Source organism: Mus caroli, unplaced genomic scaffold (assembly GCF_978045245.1).
Source record: "Mus caroli unplaced genomic scaffold, Mus_caroli_1 scaffold_15, whole genome shotgun sequence".
NCBI classification, from domain to species: Eukaryota; Metazoa; Chordata; class Mammalia; order Rodentia; family Muridae; genus Mus; species Mus caroli.
The window spans coordinates 52,458,118-52,481,360 of record NW_028227270.1 but is presented as its reverse complement, the minus strand read 5'-3'; the positions used below and the strand labels follow the sequence as shown (position 1 = coordinate 52,481,360).

The window sequence follows — 23,243 nt, the reverse complement described above, 5'->3', positions numbered from 1 at the left end:
GAGGAATAGCCTTGGGAGACATGTCTAAAACCAGGACTCTCTAAGCTGTCCTCCATTCTAGGGCCTGTATCTGTTCATCTCAAGCATCCAGTGGCTGTTTGTGAGGCGCTTGGTGACATGCCTCTGGGAGCACCGGGTGAGTGTGCACTGACCAGTTTTTCTTTAATTTTTGCATGTGTCTGTTTGTGTGTTGTACACGTGCATACAGGTGCTTGAATGTGTGTAAGTCCACATATGTGCACATGCCTGAGGGGGCATGACATCAGGTGTCCTCTGATAATCTTCCACTTTGTTTAGTAAAGCAGGGTCTCTCATTATACCAAGGGCTCACCAAACCTGCTCGTCTAGCTCTACAGCTTTGCCCTCATATCATCTATCTCCGCCTTATGAGTGCTGGGATTACAGATGGGTATGCTTGCCTGTATTCTATGGGTTCTGGGACTACAGGTGGGTGTCCATGCCTGTGTCCCACGGGTGCTATAACTATAGGTATGTTTCTATACCTGTTTGGGTCACACATATGCGTGTATATGTGTGTGTGTGATTGCAACTCTACTTCCCACTTTTGTGTGTTGAGTGCTTCATTCAGAGTCACCTCCTCAGCCCTGTGCTCAACATATTCTTCTATTTCCAAGGCCTGTCTTTCTATCTACCCACTATTTCTCTCAACAACTATCATTTGGACATGTAGAAAGGACTCTGCAGTAAAAGTCATCTCACACCTTCCATGGACTGATTCCTCCTAGATTTGATGTATCTTCATCGGTGAATAGCCAAGGAGTCAGGGCACTTTTCTGTCAGTAAGTTTGTCTTCTTCATACTTCAGTATGATGAGTTTTGTAGTTTGATACATCTCATCCTGGACTCGGCAGATTATAAATGTAACGCAGTGGCATAAAGCAGGAAATGGGGAGATCACTGGACAATGTGGCAGATGCCTTCATTTATAAAGACATGAGGTAAGAACCTACACCTTTGAAGCCCAAACCTCAGCACCCATGGGCTCTGCCTGCCTTGGCACATGGGATTATTCACTGAACCCTGAAATGTCCTCCCCCCCTCACCTACAGGTAACCAGATGAGCAAACGTGAACGACTGCTATTTCTAATAAGTAGACACTCTAACCCAGAAGAACAAATGGCAGTCCTGCTCCTCTGGAGGGGAAGTGCTGTCCTGAGTTCCATGTTGCTGGAAATGGGTCAGTGGCTTATTTCCTTTTTACACCATGGCTGAGGAAGGAGATATCAGGAAGTCATAACATCCTACTTTACTACCAGGCTACCCCATAGGGGAAACGACACCATTGGCTTTGCTCCCTCTTCATATAATGGAGTAAGCTGTGGGGATGACAAGAGATAGACTTAGTTAAGGGGAATCAGGATGGAACCTCAGAAGAGGGTATTTGCTTAGTGTCAAATACACATCTCTGAATGTGTTTGGCTGAGGACGGAATGGCCGTTTGTATCTTGGAAAGTCACTGAACCCTTCCACAGCTATGTCCTCCCTTCTTCATAGCTCTCAAAGGGGCAGTAGCTACTCTTGGCTGCTGCACTGTGAGCACAGCCCTCCTAAGGCAAGCCTGACACCCATCCTCTTCATGCATTCATCTTTAATCTGATCCATGAAACCATGCTGTAAAGGAAGCCTGACTCCAGACCCCTTTACAGCCCTACTGTTCATCTAATGCCCTGGGTGTACCATAGCATTTTACGGATGTTTTCAGTACAAAGTACTAAGTTCACTTCAGTCATAATTATGTGTGAATGCTCTTGTACTCCCTAGGGAAGAAAATGGCTGTGGTATTTAAAATATCACCCTCTCAAGGTCCTAAGAAACACAGAATCATATTCCGTATATGCTACCTCTTCCCCAAATCTTCTACTCTTCATTTTTGTGTGGGAATAATTATTACAATTTGGGATTTTCTTTTTACAGTAAAGTTAAAGTTGGATGCTGACAAAGTTTTCAGAAAATTCTAAAACCTTTCCAATGTCTAAAGAATTTGACTTTTAATGTGTGATTTTGGATAAAGGGTACAATTCTGTGTAAGATGGCTGCTTTATTTGAATGAAATGGTGGGGCTGTCGTTTGAAATAAGTGTGGGATATTTTCACAGAAGCTTTTACAACTATGTCTTAGTTAGGGTGTGAAAAGAAGCCATGACATTGTCAACTTCTATAAGGTAAACATTTAATTATGGTTATCTTATGATTCAAATTTTTCCATTATCATCAGGGCAGAAACATGGCTGCATATCATGGCTGACAGACGTGGTACAGGAGAAGGAGCTAAGAGTTTTACAAACTGATCTGAAGACAGCCGAAGAAGAATGACCCACTAGGCCAAGCTTGAGCTTCTGGGACCTCAAAGCTTGCACCCACAGTGACATAGTACCTCCAACAAGGTCACACCCCCTAATGGTGCCACTTGCTATGGGCCAAGCATTCACACATATGAGTCTATGGGGCTATTCCTATTCAACCCACTGTAATATAGTTTCAGGTTTACTTCTTCCAAATAGGCTATGTATCAAAAAAGAAATGTTTCTTTAGACAGGATGGGAGATATATATATATATATATATATATATATATATATATATATATATATATATTGGACATAGGTACAATCTTCAGACAAATTCTGTCAATCACTCAGTAAACATTTGCTGGATAAGTGAATTTGCAGCAAGCATAGTCTGTCACTGCCTTTACTTTTTAGGGTGGAAGGATGATTGATGTGAACGTAGAGATGTTCCCTGAAACATCTGAGTGATTTTAGTATGTATGCATTGAATCAAATATTACTTAGTCTTTCAAAAAAAATACTAGAAAAGGTTTTGGGCAGAGGTAGCTAAGAAAACTAACATGTCTGGTTTTATTTATGTAGTTACATCAAAATGTTACTCTGACCTGAATTTAAGATGGCTCAAGAACTAGGTGCATGGTCTTGAAGACAATTGTATGGACAATAAATATGTGATCGACAAAGAACAAAGAAAGAGTTCGAAGAGTGGATTGTGTCTTCATATTGAGATATAGTGCCCCTCACCAAAAGTGAGATACAAGGAGGCTTCTGGAAAAGCATGTCTTAGAACATGAAAGGATCATCAGGAAGCATGCAGAAGGGGATGAGCGCTGGCCAGCGTGCCGATGTTATCTCTATCATACCTTAAATGAAAATGACATTCTAGAAACATGTCTTAAACATGACAATAAGCCATACGTTTCAAAGAAGATTTTTTTCCTCCTACTTGCTCCCTGAGAATAATTAAGTCAGAAGAGAGGCTTAGTTTTAAAAATTTGCAGACCCACCTAATGCCAGAGCTGAAGGAAAGGCACATTCTCCTATCTGCTTTTGTGTCCTGTCTGCTGCTATGGATGTGTGACTGCAATTGGGCTGCACAGAGCTGGCTTTAGACACACCTCGCTGGAAAGGTTGCAGGGGGGCGGGGGCTTTGGTGATCTGCTGAGGATATTGTGAATAGCCCTCTTTGTTACTAAGCCAGAACTTGAATGGCAGTAGCTCCTTAAAGGTTAATTGGAACCTGAAACCACAGCGATGACAAGTGTGTGTGTGTGTGTGTGTGTGTGTGTGTGTGTGTGTGTGTGTGTGTGAGAGAGAGAGAGAGAGCATGAGAGAGCATGAGAGAGCACGAGAGAGAGAGAGAGAGAGAGAGAGAGAGAGAGAGAGAGAGAGAGAGAGAGAGAGAGAGAGAGACTGAAAGGGCAGAGAGTGTTCATTGGTGGGGAGAGTTTGGAAGTTCTCCTTTTCTGCATAGCATGCACTGAGAGCTATAGTTTTAACCTAAAATTTAAAGTCAGCCCTTGGAGGGCAAGATCTTGGCAAACTCAGCCAGCACTAATCTATATAGTTGCATACGTTAGAATTGGTGCCAGAACTCACATAGAAAGTAAATAACTTAGAAAAACACAGACAAACTTGTAGGAGAGTCTATGTGTGGGGAGTCTACTTCTCAATCTAAGGGTTGCTACACACTTTCTCATGTTCTAAAACAATGTGTCCCATGTATACAAAAGAATTTCTGTCAGCTCTAGAGGAAAATGAAGTCATGGTGTTTTCAGGAAAACAAGATAGAGATTATCATGTTAGGCAAAATAAGCCAGTCTTAGACAAATATTGCATGTCTCTCTCAGATGTGGGATTTATAATGAAGTGTGTGTGTGTGTGTGTGTGTGTGTGTGTGTGTGTGTGTAGCACAAAAGTAGGCAAGGCACTATGAGAGGGTAGGAAAGGGCTAAAAGGAGAAGCAATGGGAGAATGTGGGGAAATAGACCTTACAAGACATGGAACAGAGGTACCATTTGGAAAGAGAAGAGATTTAGCCAGAGATGAGGAAAGGTGACAGGAGAAGACAGTATGATGCTATACATGTAAAAAGTGTAAGTCTCTCTCTCTCTCTCTCTCTCTCTCTCTCTCTCTCTCTCTCTCTCTCTGTGTGTGTGTGTGTGTGTGTGTGTGTGTGAATTTTTCACAGTGAAATCCATCATTCTGTTTAATAACCACAAAACTAACAAAATAAAATCTACCAAGATGGTGAGCTCTGTAATCAAGGCAGCGTGTTTCTGCCTTCAGGGTAGGCAGGGAGCAGAACTGAGCAGTCTGCAGACAGAGCTTTAGGTGCGTGGGGAAATAAATGCGAACCAATGTTCCCATGAAGCTCAGTGGGGAACAGGGAGTCTTCTCACAAATGATGAGGCACAACTGGTTATCTGTTCAACCTGAGCCATGCTCTACCCCTAACATGAAAACAGACGGAAGTTGATGGAGAACAGATGACATTTAAAAGCTTTAAGTATAAAACTTTTCCCAAAGCCTCTGAGACAGTATTTCTTCTAACTGAAGTTGTTCAATATTTCTTAGAGAGATTACAAATGCGCTTACTGTAACATATGTTAAAGCCAGAAAAGATACACTGGATTTCATTACAATTAATACTATCTGTTCCTTAAAGATGTGTGTCCCAAATCACAGATCAGGTGATTATTATCATTATATTATAATACATATTATACTATGTAAATAGCCAAATTCTATGCAGAAGTTTACAAATGAAAAAGAAAATAACCGGCCACTTTTAAAGTGTCTGGAATTTCTTCAGAAAACAACATGATTGCAGAGTAAAGAGAAACAATTGATATTGATAGTTATGAAGAAAGCACACTGTGAAACCAGGATGAGATACTGCTTACTATATATAAAGCCCCTAGACAGATCAAGTTTAAAGAACTTCCTGACTTAAAGGATGGAGAGAAGGAGCTTGGGAGGGTAGCTCATGCTTGCTCTAGTCAAGTGAAATAAGTACGATCTCTAAGAAAAACTGGCTCGTGGTTTCTGATAATATTTGTTCGAGTCCTATTTCTGTTGCTATCATGAAACACCAAGACAAAAGCAACTAAGAAAGGAAAGAACTTATTTTAGCTGGGAATTCCAGTTTAAAGCCTACCATGGCACAGATATCAAGACAGCAAGACATTCAAGAGTTTAGTCACATCCACAGTTGAGAGCAGGGAGGGAACATGTGTGCACTTACTGCCCAGCTCCTGTTCTTCACTCTTCTGCAGTTCAAAATTCAAGCCCATAGTGAGCTGCCTCTCCCCATCTTCATTAACAAATCAAGAAATCACCCTGCAAGCATTCCAGGAGGCCAACCTGACCTAGACAGTCCCTCACTGGAACTTCCTTCCCAGGCAGTCTTAGATTGTATCCAGTTGCCAAATAAAATTAATCATCACAACACTAGACAAAAAGCTACCTTATGGTCCAGCAATTAAACTCCATTATATTTCTGCACCATACATGAAAACATATGCCTACCATAAAGGGTTTTTTTGCTACTTCATTCATATTAACAAATAATATTAATGATCTAAATGCCAATCACAGAGAGAAAGTGAATGACATTATGCTCAACCAATGACATTTTCCTGAGTTTCAGGAACAGATGACCTAGAATGCTTGTAACAGGGATGAACATAAGAGGTACTCAGCATATTTATGAAACTCAGGAGCATAAAAGTTTCTCCATGTAACAAGAACTCTGAATTTAGGGATCTACTAAGAAATATGAGGATTTGAAAGCTGACAGCAATTCCCCATGCTTTATTGATTTTATGCTATACACATTCTAAGGAACTCATGGTAGATCAAACTTAGGATCTAAGCATTTTACTATATGTAATTATATCTCAACAGAAATTATAAAATGCAAGCTCTTTTTACCCCCCACGAAACTTATGAATATTTTGTTGCTTTATTAAATGAGGCATTCAATCAAATATGCATTTTGACTGCATCATGAATATGAAACATGCTGATTACCAATTCATATTCATTTGGAAGCCCACAGGCAGACACCAAATCACCTTGTGTGACAGGAAGATGGACTTACCCAACCCTCGCATCTTCAATCTCTCGTCTATTAACACGGTGATTACTTTTAATGACTTTGTTCTCCTCAGTGTAATCAGACAAGAGACTGTAGATGGAAAATTCATAAAGTATTCTAACTCCTGCCAGGAAAAGAATCCAAGATGTTAATCAACTCTCATCAACTTCTATGTGTCTAACTCTTAGTAAGATGCTTTTCTTGTAGACCTACTTAGCCAGCTAACCATGTTGTCCAGAAGGGACAGTGTTCCTTTGTTAGCCTCTCTCTGTAGGAACCAAATCCCTCATGTAGTGCCCACAGGATCATCCTACTATACTCTGTGCAAACCCATGGTCTCTCTCTTCCTTTTAAAATATTACCTCAAGTAAAGTTGATATGTAAATAGGGTAAAGCTTCCCAGTCTTCCTCACTTATGAAAAGCTAAGCATGAAAATCAGACGTTTGGAAGGAAGGTAGGAAAATCATCGTTGACTTATTCTACAGATAAAATAATGGAAGCTCGTGACATTTAAGTCCATTCATAATTAAACAATAAATTTAGATGAAGGATCCATCTGCAGTACACTTAGTAGAAATCTGCCCCGGGTTCGGAGGCCTTCCTAAATTAAACTTCCTGTATGAATTTCAAAATCTACACAGCCTGTATGCCAGTATTTGAGAATTATTTTCTCCCCAGTGATAGAGATGAGTCATGTGGATTTGGGCACACTAGCTCAGTACTCTACTGTGGAACTACATCCTTAGCCTTTTGCTGTAGTGTTTGAGGCAGCAAGGAACAGATTCCTGAAATCTTTCATAGGAAACAGGAAAGAGGTCAGAAAATGAGTGGTATATTTTGTATAGGATGAAGGAGAACTGGAGAGGGAAAAACAAAACAAAACAAAAATAGGAATATGATGGATTTGGCAAATAACCACATCAACAATAGTTGCACTGGCAATAAAGTTCAAACTCAACTGAACTTTAAAAGAAGTTCCTGAGTGGAGCAAGCAGGACACAAGCCTTCTCAGATGATTGTATAGAAGGCCAGAGTCCCAGCTGTATGTGACCCCAAGCCATGGTATACTGTGTATATAGGAGGCCACATTTGCTCATGGAGAAATTACTTGAGAACCAGATTATGACTGTTGCAGACTTCATGTGAATTTGCATTTTTGTTTTGTTCTACTGACTGTCATATTTATTATGACTTACTGGTTCATGTTTTGCTATATTTGAAACTTTCCATTCCATTTGATGAATCTGTTCCATGTTATAAGCCCTGATAAAAGAGGAAGTGTTTATAGAAAAACAACTTTCTTTCTTTAGTGACCCAATGGTCACTCCTCTTTTATTTTAAAGGAAAATTGCTGTGTCTATTGATTGACCAGTCAATGATCATTGTATTTGATTCTGAAACAAACTATCAGGGATATTGATTGTCAGAAAAAGTCTCTTATGAACACTAATTTCTGTGTCCTAATATTCCCAAAGTAAAGTACTACACACTTACACCGTTTGGATACATTGCCTTGGATAGAGCAGAGAATTGTCTGCATTAAACATTCAAGTTTGGTCCTGGGAAAGATTTGTGGTCCAGAACGAAGGTCCAGAATAGAAGTGAATGTACATTGGCATCAGCCCAATAGTCTGGACATGCAGAATCCTTACATATCAGCCTCCTCATCTGTCGCAGGAAGATTGGTTTTGTCCCTATAAACAAAGGCTGCTTCCGTTGAAGATTAGAGTCGCATATAAGTAAACTTTATCATTTCTGTGACTGTTATCAGTTTGGAGGTCAGGCTTTATTTGGACGCTGCTATTTTCTACTATCATCTCAGAATCAAAAATCTCATGATGAAATATTGGAAAGTGGCTGATTGTTGATCTTCCATTCATTTCAAATGCTTGTGTGTGTACTCTACCGTGGAACTACATCCTCAGCCCTTTGAAGTAGTGTTTGAGACAGCAAGGAACAGATTCCTGAACCCATTCATAGGAAACTGGAAAGAGTTGTGTGTGTGTGTGTGTGTGTGTGTGTGTTTGTATGTTTCTAAATCTCAATCCTAGCAAAAATGTTCTGTGGAAAAGAAAATATCTACTATCTACAAGTCAGACCCCAACTTTTCAAAAAAATTTATTTTATTTTATAATTTTGAATATGTAGATCATGTGTAGAGCCCACTTTTCCCTCCCATTCCATACCACTTTTGGCCATGCATCTTGTCTACAAATCTCTATCTCGTTTTCGTGTCTATTAACATTGTTCTGCGACCCACTGGCACAATTAGGACCATCCACCAACTGTATGAGCATGGGCTTAGAGCAATCCTTTGGAGATTGGTGGACTCAACTGTGGATACACAACTGAAGGCAATGATTTCCCCCGTGGCAAAATCTACTGGTGCAGAAGTAAAGGAAAGGACAACTAGAAGAGCTTCCCTATTCCTTGATTATTGACAGAACTGTTTGTTTGTTTGTTTGTATTTTTATGTGAGCAGGTAGCTATAATTGAGGTGAGCTAATAATTGCAATGGCTGTATGAGTACTTTACAGTCCCTTGTGCCATCCTCTTGCTCGTGTCAAAGACAGGACAGGAAGTATATAAAAGCTGAAGTCTTTCCTCATAGCCTTCCCAAGGACCAGGACAAGGATCTCTCTATGTTCCCCCACTCATCCACACACCACCACCTCTACTCTAGGAAATACTCTGCAATGGTAATTATGCAGCTGCCTTTTGATGGGGAACAAAGACACCTCCCAAGAGCCCTGGTGATCATTCTCACATTTTGCTCTGGAGCTATTTATAGCAATTGGCCTTTGACAGTGATTCCTGACTCATGCACAGAGCTTTCGAATCCAAAGTCCGTAGCAACCACACCTGTGCGGCTGATTTACCTAAGCAGTGAACACACAGTATGTGCAGTCTGTCTCCCATGTCACATTGATCTCCTGCTGAAAGATCACCCTGTTTGTTTCTTTGGCTCAAAGCTAGATCTCCCATCCTGCAGCTTGTTATTGAACACAGCATACAACTATCCAGATTCCTCTTCCATCAACTCCTCACCAGGCTACCTTCCTTCTAACCACACTAGTGTCAATAGATGAATAAATAAAGAAAATAGGACACACACACACACACACACACACACACACATAACATTACACACACACACACACACACAGAGAGAGAGAGAGAGAGAGGAGGCACCCTTCAAGCTCCATTCTTGTCTTCTCTTCTATTTATAAACTCCATTTTGTCAAATCTTCCTTCTTTGCTAAGTCAAACTTTGAACATGATTTTGAAGGCAAGACAGACACTCTGATTGTATGATAAGATTTCCTAAGTTAACTGTTGTCTTAGAATCACGGCGCGCTTACTCTCAGGGCTTCTTGCCACGTGGACAGATACCCCATGTGTCATGCCTGCTCTCTGCCAGCTTCTTAAATGAAACCTGGTTGTTGTGTCTGCATTTTGTTTCTTCAGGAAAGCCCATGTTAACCAGTCTTCTTTACCCATTATAACACTCTGTAGGATTCTCTGGTGGAGCAGGAAGCAGCTCATGACATTGTCTATAAATTGGTTTTCATTACACAATAACAAAATATTGGTTAGCAAATGATGTTGGGCTATCTATCCTTTTAGATTCTTTCAAGCATAATATTTGAGTGAGGTTTTTTCCAGTGAATCAGAAAGTAAGCAAAATAATGAAGATTGCTTGTAAAACTATTAGAGTTTCTAATTCAATGCTTGCTCACTTCAGAGAGAATTGGTCCAAAAGGTCAAAAATCTTCATTTAAACATTGTTACTCGGGAGACTGATGAAAATTAATTGATTTGTTTCACAGAGATATTTAACTAGGTTCAGACAAGGAGGGCATTTCAGCTTGAATCTCTTGTGTTTTCTTATGCTTATTAGCTGCATAAGGACAGTATATTGATAGAGGGTATAAACAGAAGATATTTTTAGTGACTAAAATATATCCCAGGGACACTAATTTAACAAACTAAATAAGGTTTTAACTCCATGTTTATTATAACATTATAGTTGTGGAACCAGCCTAAGAGGTTGTGAACAAATGAATGAATATAGAAAATGGGACACACTCACACTCACACAAACCACATGTACATACACATATACATACACAGGAACAACACATGAGCACACACACACACACACACAACTTTCCTTCTGGTATAAAAAACAGTGGGGTTTTGCTATTTGCAGGAATGGATTCACTTGGAGGTTGACAGATGAAATAACTCAGACTCAAAAGACAAATAGTACATATTTTATTTCCTTTTTTGATTCTAGATGTTATATAAGTTATATATATGTATATATATATATACACATACATGCATACATATATGACATGAAAGTAGAATGAGACTGTTTAAGGACATGAGGGGAAGGGAGAGAGGAGGAGGGAGGAAAAGGGAGGTATAGATGAAGAAAGTTCACGTTACACTTGTATGAACTGTCGTCATAAAACATAGTACTATGTATAATAAAGATATGTCAATGAAATACTTTATAAAATTTGAACGCTATTTGATTTTTGTTTTCTGATATTAATGCAGAGAAAATATTGTTTGTTGAAAAAGTCTTAAATTTTATATGTTCTTTCAAGGCAGGTTCTTCTTGTGCATCCTGGGATGATTAGGAAGCGACTACACAGCCCACATTAACCTTAAGCTTTTTCTTCTCTTCCTCTGCCTCACAAATGCTGGGATTATAGGTGTGTGCTACCATGCTCAGCTAAAGCAATTAATTAAAAGCCAATGTTGTTAACAATGCTAAATGACTGTAAATCATTCTAGATGTTTGACTCATTTTCTGGAACTATCTGGTGGTTTAGAATTAACTGCTTGGGATTGGCATCAGTTTCTGAAACTCATTTTAAGCAGTTACAGACTTCACCCTAGAAAAGAATCACATGAGGAAAGGGCCAGCTATATTTTCTTAAAATGAAAACATTAAAGGAACAAAACTTGATACCCATATGAATGGATTCTAATGTTTAAAGACAGAATTTTTAAAAAAACAAAACAAAACCCTGTGCATCCAACATGAGTCTGAACATGAACAGGCACAATCACCAGATGTAATCAGGACAGACAGGTATGAGAAGACATACAGACAGAGCCATGGGATAGCACACAGCCCAGGGGTAAGCACACATGAATCTAGTCACTTATGTGTGACAGAAGAGTAAAGGTGATCCCATGGGAAACACACTGTTAGCAATAATTAGACGGACACAATTTTCAAAGGAGAATAGAGACTTGGACTGGATGCCTTTCACAACTGACTTGGATGTAAGACAAAAGGCTGTAGAGATCCCTTAGAGCTAGTATACACAAATATGTATACTATATATGAATACTATGTATATGCATTTATATATGCATTTATATATGTATTTGCACACATATATAAACATTATAGATGTAGATGGTCTTGGCATTCAGATTCCTTTCTTTTCTGTTGGTGTGGCTAACTGTCATACCCAAAAGTGCCTTATGGAGGCAACAGTTTACTTGGGTTAGTGGTTCCAGAGGGAGTCTCTTTAATGGCAGGCGTGACAGCCAGAGCAAGAAGCTGAAAGATCAGGTCTTCAAACACAAACACAAGGCAGAAGGTGAACTGGAGGTTACCCGAAGCTATAAAGTCTCAAAGTGCCCACAGCGAGTGTCTTCCAGCAAGGCCATGGCCTCTTCCCCAAACAACACCATCAACTGGATACCACATTTAAACTACACAACTCATTCAAACCATCACAGTTTTGTAAGGGCATTTTAGATAAAGCAGCAAAGGCACCATCAAAGAAAGTATTGATAAACGATGTTCAATAAAACTTAAAAATTGAAAAATAAAATTTCAATTCCATTAATAAAATTGCTAAGAGAATAATTTACATATAAGAAAGAAATATTATGTATGTGTGTCTATGTGTATATGTATGTTTGTGTGTTGAGGATAACTAAGCCAGAACTACTGATAGACTGTTAATCAAAAGGAAAGAAGGAAGGAAGGAAGGAAGGAAGGAAGGAAGGAAGGAAGGAAGAAAGAAAGAAAGAAAGAAAGAAAGAAAGAAAGAAAGAAAGAAAGAAAGAAAGAAAGAAAGAAAGAAAGAAAGAAAGAAAGAAAGAAATAGTGGAGAGAGAGAGAGAGAGAGAGGGAGAAAGAAATTAGTTAGATCATTAACCCATGTATTGATTGAAAGACTTTTTATTTTTCAGTTGTTTATATACTCTAGTAATTAACTCTGTCTGACATATACCTGGCACAGTTCCTCTATGATTCTGTAGGTTGTTTCTTCACTCTAATGATGAGTTACTGTTCTTTGAGAAGGCTCACTCATCAATCCCTGGTGTGCATGTGTGTGTGTGTGTGTGTGTGTGTGTGTGTGTGTGTGTACGTGTGTGAGTTTGTGGCTGTGTGTTTGCGCATGTGGATGTGTCTTGAAACTCGAAAGAGGACTAGGAGAATGGGGAAAGATCCTCATGTCTGGGAGAAAAGAGTAGTAGCATCCTGCGATATGAAAGCAGACTTGAGGCCATTGAGTGAGGAAGGCGATTGGCCCGAGAGAGGAGAGGACCTGGGAAGGAAAGTGGGGGAGAGGGAAAAAGAGCAAACTAAGTATACAGATGTGATAATAAAATCCATTGCTGTGTGTGCTACTTTAAAGAACTACTAATAAATAACAAGAGAAAAACTATAGTCGATACCCTACAGGAAGGTACATAGATGATCCATAGCACATTCATTACTCCTCATCCTGTGCAGTCAGTAACATGAAAACATGGATGCCCCACTGCACACCTATAATGTGAATGGTGTAGCAGAAGCCCAGAACGCTGACAATGACAGATGCTAGTGAACTTACAGAGTACTGAGCCTTGTGAGCATTGCTACAGGGGCTACAAAGTGGTGCATGAGCTTCAGAAAACATCTGGCAATCTCTTCCGAAGCCATACACACCCTATTGCATGATCTTGGTCTGCACACAAGAGCTGAAGCCTTATGTTCCAATCAAAGTCTGTCCAGATGTCCTCAGCTGTCATAGCTGATGTAGCCACTTTAGAACACTGTAAATGTGCTATAGTAGAAAGCTTAGGTCAAATTTTTATCTTTTCCCAGGCTAATGCTATGTGGTAGCTACGGCTTTTAGGCATCTGCTCCATCAAAACATACAAGCAAGACTCCACAGTGTGCCGTTAAGCTTAATGTTTCTAAACATTAAACACACCAATGATTTAACAATATTTGCAACTTACAGTGGTTTTTTATCAGTATGCCATCCACTATAAAACTGAGGAATGCCTCAACATGGATGTGTGTGGCAGACTTATTTACAGTTTTTCAGACTTGTCAATCACCAGCCAAAGGATAGACTGTGGTACATCTAGACAACAGAACATAATGGACCACTAAAAGTGAATGAGCTGTCAAGCTATTAAAAGCAACAACACAAGTTTACATGGATGTCACTAAGGGGAAAGTGCAAATCTGAAAAAGCTAAATACTGTATGTCCCCAAATATGGCATTCTAGAATATGCAAAACTAAGGTCCATGGTTGTCTGAAAGGAAGGAGAGATAAAAATAAAACATAGAGCATGTTTAAGGTAAGGAACGGCCATTATGCAAAGCACAAACTCAACCTCACAGCTATGATGGAAATTCTAAGCTACTCTGTCTGCATGGCGCTCTGGTTGGCAGAGTCCTTTAAAGTTATTCCCAACATTCAGCGCTAAGAGTGAACCCTCACATAAGCTATGGGCTCACAACAATGTACCAATGTTTCTTCACCAATTTTACTGAATGCTCCAATAATGAAGGTGTATGCATATGAAGGGGCTGGGCACACATCGGAAATATCTTTCCTTCTCCTCAGATTTTCTGTGAACCCAAGGACGCTCTTGATAAAATAAAGTTTATGAAAAAAATTTATTTAGTAAAAGTAAAGGTTTGGTAAATGAGTGTTTGAGATAGTTGAGAAATCTATAAAAGGCACAGTTATTTACCACTAATCAAGGCAAAATGTTCCAAGCAGCAGAGTCTATTCACTGGGAGCAATGCTAACAATACAAAGCATAATGAGCCAAGAATAACTAAAAAGTCTGCCAGCTTTTCTTGCAAAAGTTGTTTATAATATAACAAATATTATGACGAAGCTGGCCAGTTAGCAATAGGCAGAATCAAGTCTACCAGTATGCTATTTTGTCTTTTATTTTCAAATATGTGTGTGTGTGTGTGTGTGTGTGTGTGTGTGTGTGTGTGTGCATTGCATGCATTGGGGTATGGATATATGAGTGCAAGTCACCTCAGAAGTCAGAGGCATTGGATCTCATTGGAACTGGAATTGCAGGAACTTGTAAAGGGCTCAATCTCGTTGCTTGGACACAAATGTGATCCTCTTCAGGAGCTCTTAACAGCTGCGTGATCCCCTGCATGGATGCCTTTAAATTTTCATTGCTGGTGACCAGATGGTTTGGGTTGATTGACCACAGTCTTTGTTTCTCATCTTCCTTCATGCTCTTGATATGGATTCAGATATGCTGCCCAGGCTGTCCTCCAACAATCTTCCTGCCCAGCTCAACAAAGGTCCGGGACTCTTACAGAAGAATTGAGGGAAGGATTGAAGGCACTGAAGGAGATAGGAACTCCACAGGAAGACCAAGAGAGTCAACTAACCGAGACCCTCAGGAGCACTCAAAGATTAAGAGTATACCAGGCTGAACTGAGGGCACCAGCACATGGGGCTGCCTTGTCTGGCTGCAGTGGGAGAGGGTGCACCTAACACTGCAGAGACTTGATATGCCAGGGAGGGGGCACACTGAGAGGAGACTCCACCTTCTCAGAGGAGAAGATGAGAAGAGACTCAGTAAGGGGAAACTGATAAGGGAGACAGTGTTTGGGATGTAAACAAATAAAAGAAAGGAAGAATGCTTCTGGCACTGAGTCTAATTGTGGCCAGACAGTACAACTCATGTGTAATAAAGTAGTATAGAACTACACACACACACACACACACACACACACACACACACACACACACACACACCACAAATGACGACAATCAAGTCTGGGGTGTCTGGAGAAGATGAGTGAGTTGTATCAGTGTCAAAGCCACAATCGTGACCTCCGAATCCCAAACTCCCAAATCAGACAATGTTCCCAGGTAAATCTTCTTCAGTCTGCTCACATGACACTACAGGGGCCTATTTCACACTGTACCCTAGTGACAGGTTGTGGTGAAGATGTAGATGAGGTGAGAACATTGTATAAAATTAACTTGAGACAATGAGGTGCTAGACTTCATGTTTACACTTGCAACCCATCCTTAAAGTACCTCATTGTGTGCATGCAAACATTTACAGCATCAAATAATCCTAATTTTGAGACATGAGGGACACTCAGTTTGCAGAATGATTTTCCATGATATCTCTATGGTATAAGGCATCATGGGAGACCAGGTAAAGTGTGCATAGGTTCTCAGTCTACCATGACTTACAAAGGCATGTATGTAGACTGACCTCAGTGAATGTTCCCACCATAAAAGCAACAGCTTCATGATTTTTTGATGATCTTGATGTGTCACTAAGGATCTTGGGGTATCATAGAGTTACCTGCCCTTCAGTAGAGCGGGAGAGGGGGGTGATTGTCATAAGTCAAGGCTAGCCTCTACTCTGAGGTCATCTTTTAGTGGCATGTGAACCATACAAATACTGTAACCAGCCAGCTAAGCAAAGTCATCTGAATATTCAGGGGCTTCATCTTCTCAGTGGTCCCATGACAACCATGCAGATGCTCTACTGCTTATTTCCCCTATTTGTTTTTTTTTGTTTTTTGTTTTTTTTTTACAGTGAATCCCATGAAGAGCTTTATTGTGCTGTACCTGAGACCCAGGCAGTCTCCAAACCCTTTCCCTAAGCCTCCATTTTTTCTTGACAGTCAATTGTGGCAGGGTTAGTATCAGCACTGAGTTTCTTCAACAACATAAATGGAAATTTGACTCGGTTTTCCAGCACACGCTGAGAGTCTGGGCCTGCTGAGCTTATCTAGAATCAGACTGGGCTTTGTACTTTAATACACATGTCACGTTCAAGGCTCTACTCAACACTTATATGGCAATAGCAAAATATTTTGTCTTTGTTCCTACTAATGTAGGCTCTGAAACATACAAAATTCTACACAGTAATGTATAGATACAGAGAGTACCTGCTAGAAATGCATTGCTGGGATCAACTTCTAATATTTCCCGTTCCTCATATCTCAAGATGAAAAATATGGAATAATAGTTCCCTTGATATTTCTATTCTTTTCCATTTAAAGCAGCAGTGTGACTGCCATGGAAGTTCCTTTGGGGGCATCAAGGACATCAATTAATACAGCCACAGAGCAGAATTTCCTTGAGAGGCACTGTTGCATAATATGAATGGACTAGGTCTTCAAAGGGGCAAGATGAAGGGTAACTAGAAGAACTCCTGGCTGCTTCCCACAAACTCAACTTAGAAAAATCAAGACAGCCCCATGATTCACTACCCAGGCGTCTCAGCTCTGGAAAGTCATCTAAAAAACCTTCCTAGCTTGTTCAGCCTGCTGTGGTTCCTTTTCTCAACTTCAAACCTAAAACTGAACAAAAGCCTGTAATTATCTGTAGTACCTTGCAGATGCTTTGTAAGCCCCATGCTGGCTCCAGTTGGACCTCTAATGAGCCCTGGACCTGAATTCATGAAACTGGCCTCAGCAGGAACCAGCACCAACCTCAAAGACATTTTATTCTAGCACAGCTGAGTGTTAGGGAAGCAGAGCAAAAGAGCCACTCTGCCGCTGCCAGGGCGCTCTGCTCACCCTCCTGTCTAATTCGTATAATCCCAGCAATGATGGTAGTGAATCTGGTCACTCTCTGGTTCATTAAGCAGAATGTGCATCTATGAATCTATCAGGAAGGTATTTCATAAATGGATGCCAATATTTCCTTTTTCAATGTAATTAGATATTCTGTTTCAATCCGAGGCCCTTATTGATGCCAAAAAGGAATAATGAAACTTTCAGACATGATACAGCTGGATAGATTTCAGCATTTGCACACAAAACGAAGGCCACTCCATCCTCCAGGCTGTGGAGGAGGTTGTCAGAGGAACTCTGGCTTCTTTACAAAGACGTGAGCACTGAGGAGTTTATTTCTTCAAAAAAATCAGAAGAAATAAAGAAGAAAGGATGGGAAAGAAGGAGGGAAGGAAGGGGGAAGGAAGGAGGGAGGGAGGGAGGGAGGGAGGGAGGGAGGGAGGGAGGGAGGGAGGGATAAGAAGAAAGGACAGAAGCTAGGAAGGGGGGAGGGAGCTAATGTAGTTTCTTGTCTGAAATTTCAAACATAGTGGCAAGGATTAACGAGGGAGTAAAGAGAACCAATGAGTACATCCTCCTGCTGTTTAGAAAAGTAAATAATCAAACGCACCCTAGGTGTTGTGTATTTTCCCATCCATACCGGTAACACCGAAAAAAATCTCAGCACGATGGTGGACTATGAAGAGGGGTGTTATTGGAAGGTCTTGCTTTGATTATTTTGTGTGTGTGTGTGTGTGTGTGTCTGTGTGTCTGTGTGTATGTGTGTTTTTTAAAAATATTTTTTATTACGTATTTTCCTCAATCACATTTCCAATGCTATCCCAAAAGTCCCCCATACCCTCCCCCCCACTCCCCTACCCACCCATTCCCATTTTTGGCCCTGGTGTTCCCCTGTACTGGGGCATATAAAGTTTACGTGTCTAATGGGTCTCTTTTTCCAGTGATGGCCGTCTAGGCCACCTTTTGATACATATGCAGCTAGAGTCAAGAGCTCCGGGGTACTGGTTAGTTCATAATGTTGTTGCACCTACAGGGTTGCAGATCTCTTTAGCTCCTTGGATACTTTCTCTAGCTCCTCCATTGGGAGCCCTGTGATCCATCCAATAGCTGACTGTGAGCATCCACTTCTGTGTTTGCTAGGCCCGGGCATAGTCTCACAAGAGACAGCTATATCTGGGTCCTTTCAGCAAACGTTTGCTAGTGTATGCAATGGTGTCATCGTTTGGACGCTAATTATGGAATGGATCCCTGGATATGGCAGTTGTGGTGACAAAACACCAGAGCCTAAGTTGTATTGAAAAGAAAGATGTTTATTTATTTTATGTCTTAGAGGCTCAGAAGTTTGAGGGCACAGAGGTCATGTCTTGCACGACACATAATGGAAGTTACTCCAGGATTCAAATGTGAGTGAAAGAGCGGACAGAGGGAAGGTCACCCTTCATCAGAGCACACTCGACACTCCACAGCAGCTAAGCAGTAGCAAGCCCCTCTAATAACGATATCAATTCATCCCCGAGAGCACCATCATCATGAAGCAGTCACCACTCAGAAGTCTTCCTCCCCAGTCTGCTGCACTGAGGCTCAAGCTCACAACATAGTAGTTGGGGGACACAGTGCAAGCATAGCACTAGGTAAGAAGAATGAAGTTCAGAGTGGCTCAGATGGCCCAAGGTGGTCTACCTGGAGTCCTGAGAATTTCCCAGGAAAGACTAGATAGCTCCCAAGGCCTGTAATTTAGAGAGAGGAGAGAGCATGCAAAGAGTTGCTGTGAGAAGTTTCCTTTTCACGATGACCTCCAGCCTCTCAGGAGATTGAGTTGGGGTACTGAGCTTTTGAGAGGGCCACTCTTCCCAGGATGGAACAACATCCACTTAGTGGCCTGGGTAATTAAAATGGGCAGTATTCCACCTCAGGACCCTGAGAAATCATCATCTTCCTTAAAATCCAAAGGAAACCTGCTGTACTGGAATGTGCCAACTTTATGTAAGAAGCTCCTTATAAACAAATAGCAAGCAAACAGCAGCAGTTGGTAACACTTAACCCCTGTCCCAAGCCACCCCATCTTGCAGCCTTGGTGTGACTCTTTTTCACAGACAGAGCCAGTGTTTCACTGGTTCATATTTCAGAGACATGGAAACTCTCATATTTTATAAAATGCCTCCAGTACATTTGTATTCTGTTGTAAGTTGAACAAACTCTCTGAGGATATATCAACCTAGATTTCTTTTAACAGAGTTTGCATTAAGTAGTTGATTGCGGGAATGTGCTTGAGCCTCTCCTCTTTATCTGTGGTCTCCCACGTCTGGGAGCTAGAGCTTCACCCTCTTCACTGAATTGTTCTGCACAGACTTCAGAGGGGTCCTGGTGCTGCTTTCAGAGAAGGTGGAAATGAAGAGAGCTGTGTCTCTCTGTCTTGTCTTCTATCAATGCAGGACAAGGGAGGCGTGAACGAGCATAGGCAAAGTAGGAAGTCGTTGGGCTTCCTGTAGGAAATGATCCCACTGTACACTGTTGTCTGCAAGTGATGGACAGAAACATGTGCTTAGGAAAATACTCATTAGGAAGAGAAAGACTAACAGATGTGAGTCGCAGGAATAATGTCAACAGAGTGTGTGACACTGCTATTAGAACTTGGTGTGAGAGAGGTTGCACAGCCCTGCCAATAGCCCAGTGAAGTAGTGAGGCTGTTACCTCACCTGTAGGATTAGTGGACAAAAGCCTAAGGAGCATTCGGTGGCATGTTCAGGAACTAGAGCCAATGCCACAGTAGGGCTTTGGGGCCAGGCCAGATGGGGCTGGCTCCATGTCTGGGTGTATGAAGGTTAATTTGTTTCATCGATTAATATTAAATGGATCATTTGTACAGTTTTCTGCTCAGAGTCAAGCCCTTTGCTAATCCCTACGTTTCAGCCAGCAGGTATTTACTTAGTGTTGGCGCACGGTGGTGAGTAACCCGAGTAGTCTTAGCAAAAAGCAATTATGACTTCATTTGAAATTCAAGTATATTAAGCATTGTTGATTTTCTTTTCAGTTGAAATAACCTTTCCATGGGGTCTATCCGTCCTTGTCTTTCAGCAGTTATTTGTTAATGGCAAATAAATCCTACTGAAGCAATCCATGCCCTGCTGTCAAGAAAAAAAATCTATTCTTCATGAATTGTCTCTTAGATGGAAAAGGTCAGATAACATAGCATCCACTGATTTTACCCAAAGGCATCAGGACAAAGGAGAGCCATTCATTGGGTGCCACTTAGTGAGCCTCTAAAAACACAGAGAAACAACAGAAAGATAACTGTAATAAAAATGGAGAACATAATGATACAAGTCCTGGGCATTGCTCAGAGCTCACCCTGTACTGAGCCTGGGGGACATCCCGTCATGTGATTGGTCACTCATTCAGCATGGTCCTAGGAAGAAATTTAATTTACACACGTTTGTCTGGATTTATGGAACTCAAGGCAGTTTTGTTGCCACATTGTTCTGGTTTGGGTCTAGAACCACCCTTTCCTTGTCAATACACTGTCTGTGAAACTGGACCATTCTTTTGAGTCCAACCTCCCACCCTATGCACCCCTGAAAATGTAGACACCAGTGGGAAGAAGTTCTGAACTTGTTGACAGCTTTATGGTGTCATGCCAGGGAGACATGTTCACACGCCTGCTATGCAGGGGAAATGGTCACACTGCTGCTATGTAGGGGAAATGTTCACACTACTGCTATGCAGGGAAAATGTTCATACTGCTGCTATGGAGTAGAAATCTTCACACTGCTGCTATGCAGTAGAAATCTTCACACTGCTGCTATCCATGGGGAAATGTTCACACTTCTGCTGTGCAGAGGAAATGTTCACACTGCTGCTATGCAGTAGAAACATTCACACTGCTGCTATGAAGTAGAAACATTCACACTGTTGCTATGCAGTAGAAATGTTCACACTACTGCTATCCAGGGGAAAATGTTCACACTACTGTTATTGAGGAGGAAATGTTCACACTACTGTTATCCAGGAGGAAATGTTCACACTCCTGCCAGGCAGGAGAAATGTTCACACTGCTGCTATGCAGGGGCTGTTACTAAAGGGGCCCAACTATGTCTGTCCTCTTTAATGTCCTAGAAGTTGACTTAGCTAAAACTGTTGCTTAAATTTTATCTGATATGAGATTGTTTTTTTTATTTCCTCTGGGCAGGTTTGATGAGGAACCAAGGGGAGGGCTCTGTGTTAATCTCCCAGAGTGTATGTAACAGACCACAGTACTGCCCCTTACTCTTTGTAACAACCACAGTATTGCTCCCTATTCTCCTATACCAAGACTCACAGTGAAAGCCTCAAGCCTGGGCAGTTTTCAACCTTCTGCTTTCACCATGTCCAAACATCCTTATGCTATATTTTATTTATAAATTACACAGCAGAAGAAATCAGCAACAGTGACGATTCCATAGGAAATTATAAAATACAAAATAAAAGTTTGGAGCCATTACTCAATAAAGTAAAGATCACTTGAATGTAAGAACCATGGTACTATCCAGTCTGGTGACTGAGACCACTCCGATGTGAATTGAGAGGAGGGAACAGTGAACACAGTAGATGTGCGATATGAAGGACGAAGCATCTTTGTTCTAGGAGATGGAGATGGTATAATATTTCATCACAAAGTGGAGACAGGCTGAGTGATTGAGGACTTACAAATTGATTTTTCAAAAGTTATCTATTAACATTGTGAGGGTGTGAACCATACATATGTGTGCACACCATGGAGCATGTATGGAGGCCAGAGGGCATCTTTTGCAGTCAGTTCTCCATCCATCTTTACATCGCCTTTGAGGATTGAACTGTGGTCCCCAAGAGTGCAGAGCAAATGCCTTCACCAACTGCATCCCAATCTGTACTTCCTTATGGAATTTTTAAGAGATTGGGTTACCACAGATAGTTGAAAATGCAAAAAGTAAAATTGTCATTAGGAGAAGAGGCCTACCGTACCACCATCATGGTGATGCTGGCAGATCAGGATGCATTGCTCAGCCACAGCTCCAGCACCATGTGTGCCTGCTTGTCTGCCTCTGATCAGCTTCCCCCCATAATAATCACAGACTAACCCTCCTAAACTGTACTCAACACCACCCCCCATTGAATAGTTCCATTTATAAGTTGTTTTGGTTATTGTATTTTGTCACAACAAAAGGATAGTAGCCCCTGTGTCTAAAATTGGTTACATTCAAATGTATGTATTTGAAATATGTCTGTGAAGGGCACACCTCAGCCCCTCACAACTGGCCTACACACTCTGCTCCCATGACTGCCACAGGTTAAGTAGGAGCCCCAAGTCTGCCATTAGGACTAGTCCTTTCCTACTCACTCTGTCAGGAAAGCGGCAATGTCTGGTAACTCTGCTAGTTCCTGCTTACATTTTTGTGACTCAACGGTGTAAAATAACCAAAGTTTGGGAAATCTCAAGATTATACTAAAAGGAGAAAATAGTTTGTTATTAATAATTTAGAAACACCCAAGTCTGTAAGCAGTGTTGTGTAAGCCAAGAACACTAGGGAATGCTCAACAACTCTTCCTATTTTAAGGTTTCCTGTTCTTCATAGTAGTGCTTTGAAGCACCTGGATGTGATTATCTCCAGCACAAGCCTACACATGCAGAGAAGAGGAAAACAGAGGGATAGTTCTGATCCATACTGGAATTTATATGATTAATCTGCAGTGATTATATTTTTAAACCAGTGTTGAAAGCCTTTATTTGGCATGTTATATTCAAACATTAGTGAATGTGCCTGTTGATATCCAGAGGAAAGGGATTTCATAATGTTGACTTCTCTTTATTTTTCCTCATTACTTTACTTAGTTTTTTCACTCTACATCCTGATCACAGCCCTCTCCCTTCTCTCCTCCAGTCCCACCCTCACAAGACCCCCATTACTCCCTTCCCTTCTCCTCAGAGAAGTTCCCCAAGGGTTCCAACCCACTCTGGCACACCTAATCACAGGA

At 41.0% G+C, this 23,243-nt stretch overlaps 1 long non-coding RNA gene across 1 annotated transcript; it reads left to right on the top strand.

Moving 5' to 3' along the window:
- Positions 1-804: 804 nt before the first annotated feature.
- LOC147000899 (uncharacterized) lies at positions 805-2,512 on the top strand. The gene is made up of 3 exons (XR_015045406.1): positions 805-959; positions 1,071-1,199; positions 2,237-2,512. It is a non-coding gene; the product is annotated as an uncharacterized LOC147000899 (long non-coding RNA).
- Positions 2,513-23,243: the final 20,731 nt, after the last annotated feature.